At 37.5% G+C, this 13034-nt stretch overlaps 1 non-coding gene across 1 annotated transcript; it reads right to left on the bottom strand.

Moving 5' to 3' along the window:
• Positions 1 to 5905: 5905 nt before the first annotated feature.
• LOC127089600 (small nucleolar RNA R71) lies at positions 5906 to 6012 on the bottom strand. Its single transcript, XR_007791175.1, has one exon. It is a non-coding gene; the product is annotated as a small nucleolar RNA R71 (small nucleolar RNA).
• Positions 6013 to 13034: the final 7022 nt, after the last annotated feature.

Consider the following 13034-nt stretch of genomic DNA (forward strand, 5'->3'; position numbering starts at 1 on the left):
TCTTGAGCCATTTGAAAAATATTAGTGGGTTATGAGGATACATTTGAGGACCTTTGATCATGCCTCAAGCCATAGGATCATGGTTTGGTCAAAGAGTCATCATGAAGTTGACTTTGACCAAAAAACCCTAATTTGGAGTGTCAGATGAATTGTGGGTTGATGAACTTGCATTGAGGTGAGTACAAACTTTGATTGTTGGTGGAGGGAGACTCTTGATCACCTTGAGATATTTATGATCACACTAATCGTTGATTGATCTATCTCTTGAACTTCTTGATGCCAAAACCTTAACTTGTAAACAAAGCAAAGCGAGACATATATATTTTTTGTATTTTTGTGGGGTTAGAAAAGCATAAGGATGTTCACAAAAGTATTTGATGACCTTGATGTTATGAAAATGATAAAAATGGTAAGGGATCTTAGGGGTGAAAATTAGGGTATTACAGCTGCCCCTATTTAAGTTTCCTCCATCCGGAGATATGAAGGTTGAAATCTTCGTCTCGACGAGACTGGAGAGACTTAAATATTAAAATGCATAACTTTTGACCCTAAGATACTACAATGATGCTTATGATAAGACGTGAATGCGAGACTCTGAATTACGTGGGTAATGATTCCATAGAAGAAACACTACTACTGGAGAAACCAAGCAGAGAGAAGAGGGACTAACACCGGGGAATAGCACCAAAGGCTAACAAACTGGGGAAAGTGTTTAAATTACTGGGGGTAAAATTAACACTTCACCGGGGAACGAGAATGTAAGTTCTGATAATTGAATGAGAACCAACTTCTAACATTGTAAAAAGGATCCAGTTTCTTCTTTAATAGACATTCATTTGAGGAAAAGGTGATCACTAAATGGGAGATGGGAACCAATGACTCCACCGGGGATCCTCAAAACAAATTTCTCAAGTAAAGAGAAAATAACGTCATCTGAAAGGAATCTCGTCAAACTTCTCTAGCGTGACTTTTTTGGAGAGATATACATTTGATGAGAGGATGATTTTTGATAATGGACCTACTAGGGAAATTGCCATTAGCCGTAGTTAACTTCACTCCGGGGAAGATAAATAAATCTCGTAACAAATTATCTCAAATAAGGAGAAAAACAAAAGTGATAATTTTCAACAAACTTCTCTGATGGGATTTTTACGGAGAGATAGCCATTTGACGGAAGAGTAATTGATATGTTGATAAACTTTAACTAGGGAATGGACAAACTTCTGGGAGAAGAGACTGCCATTTGTCATTCAGAACGAAACAAGCTTCTTAAATAAGAGACTGCCACTTGTCGTCGAATAATGGACTTCAACCATGATTCGGGTTGTATGCCACAAATGGGTTTCCATTTCTTATTTAATCAAGTATTCCACTTGAAAAGGGTAAATAAACTTCAACAAACTATTCGGGTTGTATACCGTGAACGAGTCTCTATCTCTTCTTTAATCAAGTATTCCACTTGAAAAGGGTAAAAGAGCTACAACAAACTTCTCTAATGGGAATTTTCTGGAAAGATAACCATTTGGTGAAAGGACCTCACTGGGGATAGACAAACTTCTCGGGAAAGACTTCCAGTTGTCATCCAAAACGAAACAAGCTTCTCAAATAAAGAGACCACCACTTGATGTCGAATAAATTTCCACACGATTCGGGTTGTATGCCACAAATGGGTTTCAATTTCTTGTTTAATCAAGTCTTCCACTTGAAAAGGGTAAATAAACTTCAAGAAACGATTTGGGTTGTATGCCGCGAACGGGTCTCGATTTCTTCTTTAATCAATACTTCCTCTTGAAAAGGGCAAGTGAACTCTAACAAACTTATCTGACGAGAATTTTCCGAAGAGATAAGCATATAACCTCAATGGGGAAATGCTTAATTGTCTTCCATAAACTTCTATGACAGAATTTTCTGGAGAGATAGCCATTTAATGAAAGACCATACTGCTGATATACAAACATCTCAAAAAAGAGACTACCATTTATCATCCAAAATGAAACAAGCTTCTCAAATAAAGAGACTATCACTTGTTGCATAGTAATAAACTTCAAAACAAAATTCTCTGACGAGAATTCTCCGAAGAGATAACCATTTGATGGAAGAATAAGGAAGTTGATATGTGTTCTAACTTTATTGGGAAGATACAAACTTCTCAAAAAAGAGACTGCCATTTGTAATTCGAAACAAAATCTGGGAACAAAACAAGCTTCTCAAATAAAGTGATTGCCACTTGTTGTTAGGTAGGGATTTCAAAGGGAGTGTTACAAGAGCACTTCTAGGGAACAAAATTCGTCTTTGATGGGGAACCATAAACAAGTTTTTCACGGGGGATCGAAGTATTTGGAGGTACAAAGTAAATGTACCATCAATCTAGGTTTTTACAGCCTAGAGAGATTCAATACCAGACCTGTCAGATATCAGGTTCAATCCAGGAATAAACTGGAGAGGGATAGTCAAACAAGACTCTTCTTAGTGAGGAATGATCTCAAACTGGGGATTGATCCTATCCAAGTATGGAAAGGAGAGCTAAAGTAAAATATTCTAGGAGGAATAAACTTAGTGGTGATTTAGAAAGGGTATACACTTTCTGCTTAAGGTCGATGACTCTACTGAAGAGAGGAAATATATATCACTTGGGGGATAAACACAACCAAGTTAAGTAAAGAAATACATGGGATGCAATATCAATATGAATTATGAATTTGATTACGCATGATGTATATGGATGCATGAATGTGTGTTATGTTTATGCTGACAAAACAGGAAATAGTAGATGAACTAAAGATGAAATAAAATCTCAGTACAAATGAACACTCGACTAATCTAAATAGGATGGAAACCTCATCAGAGATAAAACAAGAAGTCATCAATGGAGTAAAGTTTGCATTTAAGCCCAATCTTCTCTGGGGATACTAACATAATGGTGCCAAATGGAGGGAAGGTCTCCTAAAGAAGCAAGATTCATCCATTGCTGCAATTCCATTAGGGATAATAAAGACATTATTTTAAGAAAGCACTGAGCTCCGCGCATCAGGATCCAACCTTTTATGGGATTACTGTTGACATTCCTTATTGTGTTCATAAATTGAAAGAAACACACGCACACAAATGGATAAAGTCTCGAATTTTATTGAAGGAATGGTAGTCCGCAAATGGTGGGACTCCATAGATCATTTATAAAGATGAAAAATGGTAAATACAAGAAAAGGCTACATTAAAATACAATGGACACTATTCTCCCTATCAACTTTAAAATCCACCGTGTTCGAGCTTCTGGAGAGAGTAATTTGATTGAGAAAACTTTGATGGGCGAGGTCGCTTTAAGATGATCAAGTCTGGCCTGATGCAGTTACTTGCCATAATCCTTAACTTTTTCCTGTTACCCCTTGCGGGTGTCAATCTATCTGGATAATCATTTTCTGTTTATGTCTCTAACTTTTTCCAAGACCGCTCTTTCGGGTTTTTGGCTCACTGAGACACTCTTTTTTTGCCTAAGATGCCCTTTCAGATTTTCAACTTAGCGAGCTATTCTTTTATTTTATTTTTAGGCGAATTATTTCTTGACTACATCAACATTCACAGGATGAATGAGCTCCTCACCATCCATGGTCGTAAGGATTAAAGCACTGCCAGAGAAGGCTCTCTTAACAACATATTGTCTCTACACGAAAAATACAGAGTCGTAATCAGTTTTTATTTATTCCAAAGGAATGGGAAAATATCGAGAAAACCCCAAAGAATGGTCATCGCAATCATGAATAGGTTCGGAAGTCGGTTATGCAAGGGGAAAGTATTAGCACCCCTCACATCCATGGTACTCCATGGGAACCATCTAGGATGTTTGCGTTTAAGTGGATGTTGTTTATCAAAATGTTTGCTTGCCAAAGGTTGGCGGAGTGGATGTAGATTTTAAATTAGTGTGCTTGCCAAGGATTGAATCCTCATGCCTACATATGCCCACTTGTTGAAGTGGGAAATCAGAGCCCCGTAGTTCGTGGGTTTAAAATGTTTGTTTGTTTGGTTGATTTTATTACCTTGAATAAGGGTTTTCAATTATGTCGCCCTAAGGCTCAAACAAAAGGTTTGAATGCGTTGGATTGTTTTTAAGTTTTGAGAAATGTGTTACTGATTTCGGATTGCACTAAAGATTATGGATAAAGGCGAATACCTCGAACTACCAAGCCAAACGTCTTGTGCTCTAAGCATTCAGAATGAGTGTAGGAAAGCTCCATTCTCATCCCTTCTTTACCACTTAAGGCTCGTGACGTACACTCCTAATCGTATTTATTGTGTTTTTGAGTTTGATTTGAAAAAGGACCGCTTGACGTTGGATCAAGGGTCTGCTTATTGAGTTTGAATTGAAAAAGACCGCTTGACGTTGGATCAAGGGTTTGTTTATTGATTGCGAAAGAGTGAGCATTCCTAATGCCTAAGGAAATGCTAACAAGCAATAATAAAGAAAGAAAATAAAAACGTACATCCAAAAGGGGAGGGTGTACATGTAAAGTACAAGGGAGTGCAGGAAATAAAATGTCTCATTGTCAGGTAGCCCAAGAGAAAGCCTTGTGTGTGCATAAAGTCCTAAACTAGAAAGCACATAAAAGATTACGAGTTCTTGAGTCTTGAATGCTCCCGCACTCGCTTTACTTTATTTATTTTACTTACTTTACTCGCTCTCTACGCCTCACATTCTAAAACAAACTTTTTATCATGATTAACACCGTTTTGTTTGTTTGTGTTACCATGTATGGCTAAATCTTTTAAAGGTTAGAATGTAAGGATCGCGGTTAAAGTAATGTTTCACATATTTCTAAAACAAACTTGGTTATTCTTAATTATTTGAGGAGTGCGAAAGCACCCTGGCTTAACAATTAGGAATTTTTATCACTTTAAGGAAAAACTATTTTTAAAACTATTTTCGGACGCGTTGATAGATTTAAAATCAGGAAACTCCTTGGTTAAACTTTCCAAATCAAAATCACTTTTCAACTAAGATTACAAGTCTCATTTCTTAAAAATAAGTTTACTACTTTAGCGTTCTGTGCACCTTTTACAAATGACAATAAAACGCCTTAATTTAAGGGTAAACTCGGTTCTGAATACGCGAAAGCGACAGTTTCTGTTAAATGGATTCTTTTCAAGAGTAGAAAATATTGCCTAATAAGTAGTTCTATTTAGACAATCGAAACATCACTTAACTGACATGAATTACATTCAACATTTCTTTACCTGCATTTATCATTTACCGTTGTTTTGCAAACCCAATATCTAGTTTATATCATCTTAGATAAACACCGTAACGATAGTAATTGATAGATTGACGATTGGTCTTTGTGGGATTGATATTCTTTTATACTACTTTGACATAATTCGTGCACTTGCGAATTAACACGATCAAGTTTTTGGCGCCGTTGTCGGGGACCAACTTCGTCAAATTCCGTACCTTGTTGTTACACCATATAGACTAAGGCATTATTAGCCGGTAAATGCGAAGAACCCGTAGTACCGGAAATTTAGTAGATCCTTTAGCGGAACTCGAATGTTATACCCGTACACGCCTCTTACTCAACCCTCTGACGAGGAACCTAGTTCGAGTATAGTAAACCCCCTTATTCCTACTAACAATTTTGAACTAAAACCCTTTTTGTTGCAATTAGTGCAACAAAACCAATACGCGGGGCTCGCAACCGAGAACCTGAATCAACATTTAAAAGTTTTCATCCAACTAGCTGACACCTTTAAATCTAACGGCGCTTCACCCGATGCGATTCGTTTAAGATTATTTCCTTTCTCCCTCAGGGATAGAGCACGTTCATTGCTAGATTCACTTCCATCTAATTCAATAACTACTTGGGAAGACCTTAGGAGAGTATTCCTTCCTAGATATTTCCCCCCTAGTAAGACTGTTGTTCTTCGAAACCAAATAACTAGATTTGCTCAAAACCAAGGAGAACGGCTTTTTAGAGCTTGGGAGAGATATAAAGACCTATTAAGAATTTGTCCACACCGTGGCCTAGAACAATGGCTGATCATTCATACCTTCTACAATGGACTCCATTATAACACCAAGATGAGCATCGACGCTGCCGTAGGTGGCGCGCTGATGAACAAACCTTATCCAGAAGCTTGTGACCTAATTGAGGATATGGCCCAAAACCATTACCAATGGGGAACTTAACGAGCATTAATAGAGAAAAAGGAGACCCAAGGTGGAATACATGAGGTAAGCTCTTTAGACATGATGCAGGCGAAAATGGACGCTTTAGCCCTTAGGATCGAACATATGTCTATAAACACTAACACCGTAGTAGTAGTCCACATAGAGTGCGAACTTTGTGGATCTAAAGGACACGAATCAGCGGAGTGTAACCTTTTGAATGAACTGAGTACCGACCAAGTGAATTACGCCCAAGGTAACCCATTTTCAAACACTTACAACCCTGGATGGAAGAATCATCCGAATTTCTCCTATAAAAACCAGAACCCTATCCAAAATCATGCACCTCAGAGACCGCAAGGTTATCAAGCCCAAAAACTAAACTAACCTATGCAAGTTGTGCCCCAAAAGTCTAACCTTGAGAAAATTATGGAGAGCTTTATATCGGGCCAGACTCAGCAAAATAAAGAATTCCTAAACCAGAACATTCATGTGAACAAACTTATAACGCAATTAGGAACCAAGGTTGATCAAATAATCACTCACAACAAGATGCTTGAAACCCAGATCTCATAGGTAGCACAAAACCAAGCCCCACAAACTACACCTGGATGCCAATTCCCTGGACAACCTCAACCAACCCTCGAGGGCAAGCTAACGCTATCTCGTTACGAAGTGGGACCGCTTACGAAGGGCCTCATAACCCAGCAATGAGCGAGTCCAAAACTTCTATACCTACCAACCAAGAAGAGGAACCGGTAGAACCCGAGAAAAAAACCAACCAAGAAGGTGAAGCCAAGGACAAAACTTACAAACCACCACCCCCGTACAAACCACCAATCCCATATCCGCAAAGACTTAAAAAAACCAAAGTCAATAACCAATACCAAAAATTTATAAAAGTGATAGAAAAGCTTCATGTAGAGATTCCTTTCACCGAAGCTATCACCCAAATTCCGTCTTACGCCAAATTTCTCAAAGATATCTTAACCAACAAGCGTAGGCTTGACGATCCAAAACCCTTTGAATGCAATCTTATTTCCGAGGAAAACTTGCTAAGAAGGAGAAAGACCCTGGTAGTTTTTCTATACCTTGCATTTTAGGGAGTCATGTGATCGACAAAGCTTTCCTAGACTCAGGCACTAGTGTAAGTTTAATGCCCTTAGCTGTATGTAAAAGGTTAAACCTAGGAGAATTGCAACCAACTAAGATGTCCCTACAATTAGCCGATAGGTCTGTTAAGTATCCTGTAGGCATTTTAGAAGACATCCCAGTTAGGATCCGTCAACTTTATATCCCAACAGACTTTGTGGTCATGGATATCAAAGAAGACGAAGATATCCTTATCCTTTTAGGTAGACCATTCTTATCAACAACCGGATCTATAATAGATGTCAAAAGAGGGAAATTAACCTTCGAAGTAGGGGATGAAAAGATCGAGTTCATTCTTTCAAAATTCCTGATGGCACCAATTCTAGGAGACGCATGTTATGCAATCGATATCATAGATGAATGCCTAAGATCGAACCATTTTCAAACCCGAATGAAAAGGATGACGAGCTAGAGGAAACAAAACCTCACGAATGTTGGGACCTTACGCCAGAACCTTCACCTAATTCTCAAAAACCAGCTCAACAACTTAAGGAACTACCCAAGAACCTAAGATATGAGTTTTTGGATGAAGAAATGAACCGCCCAGTAATAGTTAGTGCCACCTTAAATCAAGACGAGACGAATCGACTCTTGAATGTTTTAAGAAGGTACCCCTCTGCCTTAGGGTACAACATCTCTGATTTAAAAGGTATTAGCCCATCCGTGTGTATGCACAGGATCTCGCTAGAGGAGGATTCAAAACCTTCCAGAGAACATCAGAGAAGAATCAACCCTGTAATGAGCGAGGTGGTGAAGAAGGAAGTCCTTAAACTACTAGAAGCTGGTATAATCTATCAGATTTCTGATAGTAAGTGGGTAAGCCCTGTACATGTGGTACCCAAGAAGGGAGGCATCACAGTCGTGCAGAACAAAAAGGGAGAGCATGTCGCTAAATGCATAGAAGGCGGATGGCGTATGTGCATAGATTATAGGAAGCTAAATAAGGCAACTAGGAAAGACCATTTCCCCCTTCCATTCATAGATCAAATGCAGGAGCGTCTTGCCAGACATTCTTACTTTTGTTATCTAGATGGATATTCTGGATTTTTCCAAATACCCATACACCCCGAGGATTAAGAGGAAACAACCTTTACCTGTCCTTACGGAACGTTTGCTTACAGACGAATGTTGTTTGGACTTTGTAATGCGCCAGCTACTTTCCAACGTTGTATGATGTCAATCTTCGCAGATTATCTCAACGGAATCATGGAAGTATTTATGGACGACTTCTCGGTGTGTGGATTAGACTTTCAAGACTGCCTTATTAACCTTGAGAAAATCCTAGAGAGATGCGTAGAAGTTAACCTTCTGTTAAACTGGGAGAAGTGCCACTTTATGGTTAAAGAAGGCATAGTGTTAGGACATATAATATCTGAAAGAGGCATTGAGGTTGATAAAGAAAAAATAGAAGTTATAGAAAACCTTAACCCTCCTAAGACAATTAGAGAAGTCCGTAGTTTCCTTGGACACGCCGGTTTCTACCGACGCTTCATAAAAGAATTCTCTAAAATAACAAAACCCCTGACTGGCCTTCTGATGAAAGACATTTAATTCATTTTCGATGAGAAATGCATCAAAGCCTTTAACCAGTTAAAACAAGCATTAATTTTAGCACCCATTCTACAAACCCCTGATTGGACTAAACCCTTCGAAATAATGTGTGATGCTAGCGATTTCGCTATAGGAGCTGTTTTAGGGCAAAGAAAAGATAAGAAACTACACGTAATATATTACGCTAGTGGAACCCTAGATGCCTCTCAATTAAATTATACAACAACAAAGAAGGAACTCCTAGCTGTAGTTTTTGCAATCAATAAATTTAGGTCTTATCTTGTAGGATCTAAGATTATAGTCTATACAGACCATGAAAATATTTGTTACCTTCTGAGCAAAAAGGATGCAAAACCTAGATTACTCAGGTGGATCCTTTTACTACAAGAATTTGACTTAGATATTAGAGACAAAAAAGGAACAGAAAACGTAGTTGCTGACCATTTTTCCATATTAGAGCATTTAAATCCAGATCATTTACCTATAAATGATGACTTCACCTATGACAGATTGATAGCTAAGATAGATACCGCTCCCCTTGAACCTGATAGAGACAACCTTGGGACGATTTCAAAAATTAGCAGAAACTCGATCATGTAACCGGTTACTTAAATGATGTAACCGGTTACATCATATTGAAAAAGATCAAATATAAAGGTTTTTTGCTACTGCTAGGGATGTAACCGGTTACATTATATTGGTAACCGGTTACATGAACTTAAAAGACCAAAAATAGTGTTTTGTAAAAGGGTAAGTGTTTATGGTATGTATTTGATGTTTTGGTAATGCATTTGACTAAATGTTTTGAGCACTAACAAATATCAATGCAAAGAGTTTTAGCTTGTACCCATATAAGTTGAAGATCAATAACTTTGAGTCTTTAATCTTCATGAAATTTGTAAGCAAGCTTTGATCCTTATGCAATTTGTCTTGGCTCATCCTTTTTGATATTCTTGAAATATGTTGTCTTCATCAAAACAAAGTCTTTAAGAAATTTTGGAGAAGCTTGAAAATACATTCTCCCCCTTTTTGATGATGACAACCAATGAGCCTTTGAGCTTTGTTATTTTTGTCCAAGAGTATATGCTCCCCCTATCTTGATATCTCCTCCTATCTTGATAGCCTTTCTTTACTTATATATGGACTGCATAAAAGTTGGACAAAAAGCAACATACAAGCAATATACATACCAACCAAGCTCTTCTCCCTCTTTGAAATTATCAAAAAGGATGAGGAAAAGAAGATATAACAATTTTTACCAAATAATATAGAGGCATATGGGAGATATTGTAACATAACACATAACTTATCATAAAACAAAGGAGTTCAACAAGGCAAATAACAACACATGATAAATATTGTCTTTAAAGTAACAACATAGACTACAAAACATGATAACATGACAATTAAAGCATGACAACATAATAGAATATAATATAGCATAAGAAAACAATAATTCCTAGGTTTGGTCCCCAATCATTTCTTCTTCACTTTCGTCTTGATTTTGGTTAGCAAGAGCAGTGAGGAATTCGGTACGGAGGTTGTCAAAGCGGGTGTTGATGTTAAGATTAATGCGTTCTTCCATTCCCCGCATATGATTGTAAAGAAACTCATTGGAGAAGCCACCTTCCGGAACCGGAGTTGGAATTGGAGTAGGAGCCACATTTGGAGGAGGAATAGGTTGTTCAATATGCTTATAAAGTCCATCGTTGTCTTTGAAAATGCCCATTTTCTTGTTTGCGACTTTAACACTTATTTCACAAGCTCTTTCCGTCATCTCAACACAAGGTTCGCGATTTAGAGGAACATTACAATAATCCAAAATGAGAGATATGATATGACCATAAGGAAGACTACCTCGAAGATTTCTTTAATGACGCATATAGTGCATAATCACATATGCCCAATTTACCTTAATGCGATTTTTGATGGCAAAGATAAGCTGCATATCAACATCACTTATTTGGGAATGGTTAGAGTGTTTAGGGAGAAAAATGTATGCAATCAAGTAATGAAGCATATGGTCACTAACGGACAAGGTTGCTGAGTACAAATGAACTCTTTCTGAAGAAGCATTTCGGCTTGCAAGTTCCTGCTTAGATATACGGCTTATGCTAAAGTGGTAAGCAAATTTCTCATAATTCTCAAAACCTTCATCATCACAAACAACACTATGACGAATGCGAGCACCCTCAGATGGCACTCCCAAACATTTTCCAAAGTCCTCTAAACTTAAGACAATATCAGTTTTCTTAACATGAGAGCTTAGAGTACAATCCCTAGAAAGTGAGAGTTTTGCATAAAAATCCTTGGCTAGGTTAGGGTACACAAAAGTAGAGGTTCCAATAAAATTTGTGATACCTTGAAATCTCAAAAGAGGGTTGAAATTGAAACTAGTTGCAGGAAAGGATGCAAGGTTACCGTATTTTACCGTAGTGAGAGCTCTATTCCGGAAAGGAAATTGAAGTCTTCTTTGCATCATTGTTGGTTGAGGAGCTACACTTTCAGAATCATTGGTAGGATTAGAGGTACCTTCTCCCATTTTTGCCTTTCCTTTGAGTTTCCTTGAAGGAGCCATTGATGGAGCTTGAGAAAGTTAAAGTTGTATTTTCGTTTTTGAGAGAAATGAGTATAAAAAGTGATTTTGAGAATGACTTATGGTTTATGAGTGGATAAAAGGTAATATATAGTGGTAGAATATAAGTGAGTAATAAAGAGTGATGTGGGTAAATGGTGAAATGAGAGTGGGTAGTAAAAGATAGGTTGAATCTTGACTAAGTGAGGAGGATGAATGTTGACCAAGCATTTAAGAGAATTCGACCATAATTAAAGTAGTAGAAGATAAAAATAGAAGGTATATATAAAACAACATTTACGGCAAAAACGCAGTGATGTAACGGGTTACTTACTTCATGTAACAGGTTACATGGTGTGAAAAAAGAAAAACAGAATCAAATAAAATGTAAGTTACAGTGATCTAACCGGTTACCTACTTCATGTAACCGGTAACATGGTGCAGAAATGACCAAACAGAGGCAAAAATACATATATGCACAGTAATGTAACCGGTTACTTACCTTATGTAACCGGTTACAGGATGCAAAAAAATGAGAATTAAAAGCAATGAAAACATATTTTTGCACATGAAACACATATAGAACCTTCACAAATGAAATTGTGAAGATTTATTAAGGTAGAGGAATATATAGCATGCACCTTAAGTGATGAATAAGCGTGGCATACGTCATGTTCGTCCAAAATCCCAAGTTCTCTCTGAATCTTGAAGAAGGGTTCTCCGCAAAATTCTTCAAACGAAGCATTTTGAAATTCTCCACCGTGATCACTTCTTATGGAGGCGATTGTTAATGATTTCTCATTTTGAATTTGTTTGGCATATTTCTTGAATGCCTTAAATGCATCATTTTTCTGCACTAAAAAGAATGTCCAAGTGTATCTAGAAAAATCATCAACAATAACTAAAGCATATAAATTACCTCCGAAGCTTCTTGTTCTTGATGGACCAAATAAGTCCATGTGTAACAGTTGTAGTGGCCTAGAAGTAGACACCATATTTTTGGATGTGAAAGTTGAATTGGTTTGCTTCCCCTTTTGACATGCATCGCAAAGCCTATCTTTGATTAATTTTATCTTTGGCAATCCAATGACAAGGTCATGTTTTACTAACTTATTCAAGTGCTCCATGAAAATGTGAGCAAATCTCTTATGCCATAACCATGAGTCGTTGTTATTTTCCACAAGACACTTAACCTTCAAAGAAACATCGTCAAGGGAAATCATGAAAATATTATTAATTCTCTTACCTATAAGCATTACCTCTTGTGTGATTTCGTCTTCAATTAAGCATTCATCTTTTGTGAACCTTATTTTGAATCCTTTGTCACAAAGTTGGCTTATGCTTAAGAGATTATGCTTTAGTCCTTCGACATATAGCACATCTTCGATGGATATGAAATTTGGTGCACCTACTTTGCCTATGCCAAGAATTCTTCCTTTGTTGTTATCTCCATAAGTAACATAACCCTTGGCCTTAAGCTTTAGATCTGAAAATTTGTGCATTAGGTTCTGATACCAATTGTAAGAACAAAGTGTGCCTAAGAGGGGGGGGAGGGGGGGGGGGGGTGAATTAGGTTCTTTAAAATTTTAACCGGTTTTATGA

The sequence above is a fragment of the Lathyrus oleraceus genome, chromosome 5 (genome assembly GCF_024323335.1).
Source record: "Lathyrus oleraceus cultivar Zhongwan6 chromosome 5, CAAS_Psat_ZW6_1.0, whole genome shotgun sequence".
Classification (NCBI taxonomy): Eukaryota; Viridiplantae; Streptophyta; class Magnoliopsida; order Fabales; family Fabaceae; genus Lathyrus; species Lathyrus oleraceus.